This window comes from Cryptomeria japonica, chromosome 4, assembly GCF_030272615.1.
Source record: "Cryptomeria japonica chromosome 4, Sugi_1.0, whole genome shotgun sequence".
Lineage (NCBI taxonomy): Eukaryota > Viridiplantae > Streptophyta > Pinopsida > Cupressales > Cupressaceae > Cryptomeria > Cryptomeria japonica.
This window is the reverse complement of record NC_081408.1, coordinates 620672063-620675240: the sequence shown is the minus strand read 5'-3', so window position 1 is coordinate 620675240 and position 3178 is coordinate 620672063.

Genomic DNA, 3178 nt, shown 5'->3' with positions numbered 1-3178 from the left:
AGTAGTACAATAAATGCATCAAATTTTTCACAATTCTTGTAGCAACGGGTGAAAAGAAGCAAAGGCTACAAATCTGGGAGACAACTCCAACTCGAAGCCATGAAAATTTATTTTCAACAACAATGAATGAGCTTAACAATGGCAATAAGCAACAGATAAATAGTTAATGAATCGATATTCACATGTTCTTGAGATGGCCTGATATGAGAAGCACACAGAAAATACTAAGAAGGGGGATGGGAGGGGAGTGGAGGGGGTGAATTAGTATTTTAAACTTTTAAATACACAAAACCAAATAGAGAGAGCAAATATCAAGATGCAAACACCAGATTTCACATGGAAAACCCTTTCGGGTTAAAAACCACGACACACAATGGCTTTCATTAACAAATGGGAACCAAACCAAATTACATAAGTGAACACCAACTCACTGAAAGCACCAACTCTCCTTGAAGCACCAATTTCAATAAATTGGAGCACCTACTATTGTCTTTTACATACTCAAAAATTAATTAAACTTTTAGAAGGATCTTCATATTTTGCATTCAAAAATCCTATCATATTCACATAAGTAGCTCCATTAAGTATGTCTCAAATATAAGCTCCTCACTCTGAAAATAAAGCTAGACTCCTCTAAATTGCACTCAATACAATCATATCCTCCTTATTTTACCCAGTTCCCAAGCTCAAGCTTCCTTCACAAAGCACACACATCTTTTTCAAATATTTCCATGTACATATATGACCATGAACTAAAACAATACTTCCACTTTTTGTTCTCATTCAAAACCATCATATACCATGAACTAGAACACAAACTTTCAGCATGTTCTCATTCATAACATAGAAATTAGTTACCAAAAAAATTCTTTCAAACAATGACAATCACTCAAGGATTGTCTACCGTCTCATGCATATATCTTAATCTCTTTACACACCCATCATATATTTCAGACTTTGGGGATTCCACACATTGTTGTTATTGAATCAGCAGTTACTTCGACAATAATCATAAATATATAAGAAGTGAAAGACAATTGACCAGCCCAATGAAGAATACAGATTTTTACTTCTACACGGTCAAGTCATTCTTCAACCATGACCTCCCTTTATCATTTGAATCCACAAAACAAGAGCTCTAAAAATCGTCAAAGGCATAAGACATGAAAAAAAAAAATGCACCACTCATGTAATGCCCAAAGTTAGACTGCACAAAGTCTGCAAGAAAGATGTGGAGCTGAGAATCGAAACATCCCACTTTCAGACGATAAAAGCTCCTGACATCATCACACCAAAATAGAATGGGCAAATAAATAAAGCAATCAAACCCATCTATATTCATTGCTTTTGCATGTGCGATGCAACGTTACCAATCAAAGTGGCACAGGCAACAAATGGGGATATGAAAATATTCAAACAGTTACACATGAACATCCACACCATTGTGTCAAGACTTTCAATAAATATTTCTCAATGAAATGCAATCCTCTATAGTAGATAATAAACTCAGAAGTTCAAATATTTGTCAATACTTCGACTCAAATAAGCTTCATAATTAATATTCAAATAATGATGTGTCAATCTAAAGTAGACAAACTGATAGATGGTGTGGACAAGCAACTAACTCAGGCTAACACCCAAGAAGTTAAACACACAACCAAGTAATTCAACTAGACAACCAAGTAGCTCAACCAAGTAACCAAGTAACTCAAGCACACAACCAAGTAGCTCAATCAAGTAGCCATGTAGCTCAAACTAATAATTCCACTACAACCTTGATCAAAATCCTTTGACATCAATGACAAATATCCAACAATCTCTCCCTTTGTCATTGATGGCAACTTCATTTACAACCAAATTGAAACAAAGAATCTGTGAAATAATATTGCTCCCTCTGACTTACTACTCCCCCTTTGACATCAATGACTGAAACCAACCTGTATAACCGAAACGGAGCTAATAGAATGTGATAATGAAAACTCCCCGTGAGTTTAAACAACAATTCAATGATGGAATGGAATCACTCCCAACTTCTCCCTTTTGATATCATCAAGAATGTATAGATTGTTAGCAATCCTACTTGCATCAACAATATGTTTACCATCTTTTCTAATATTAGAACAATCTAAATTAGAAACTAAACTATGTCCTTGATCACACAATTGGCTCACACTTAATAGATTTTGATTTAGACCTTCTACATATAAGACATTCTCAACTTTTGTCTCACTAATACAGACTTGTGTGTGAAAGAATAATTATTTCTTACTTCTCCTTCAAAATATGTTTATATACATTTGAATATAGAGAATCATATTTTTATTTGACTAATACAATGAAGAATTATTTTGATAGTCAATATGTTAAGGACAAAATTTCTCTGTTAAAAAAGAAAAGACAAAAAAAATAATATGGAAGTAGAAGTATATATATATATATATATATATATATATATATATATATATATATATATATATATATATATATATATATATATATATATATATATATATATATATATATATATATATATATATATATGGCTAGTTTGTTAATATAGCCAATTATGAGAATGACTTTGGGGTGGGAGTCAAAATTTGTTCAATCCCTCAAATTAAATAGGACGTAATTTGCTATGAATAGTCGATCCAAATGGCTTTGGATAGAACCCATAACAAGGTCTCGAAAAATAAGCAATTTGTTTTTGTGTGTCTCCTCTTTTTGGGTTCACTAGGATTTTTTGTGGTCAGAATTTCAAGTTACCTTAGTAAGAATTATCTAAAACAAGTGTGTCTGTACCTTTGATTTTTGCAAATGGATTACCACCAAATCTTACCTTACCTCCACTAGCGTTTTTTAGAGTAAGAAACTTAATCTTGTCTCTATTCATATGCTTTGAACAACTACTATATATATACCATATTTCTTTTTTCATTTTGTGCATGAAAGGTTATTTGCACAATTAGGGATTCCACTAAAATTTCTCTCCTTCCTCCTCCAAACCTTGGCAACCTCATTTGCTTTGTCCTCTTTCTCAATCTTCTTGTTCTCATTAGAGGAATCTGTCATACCACTTTTACAAACTTTTGCAATGTGACCAAAGCTATTACATTTATAACATATAACATTGTACTTCCTTGAAGGAGCAAAAGAGTTCTTACACATAAATCTGAAGTTG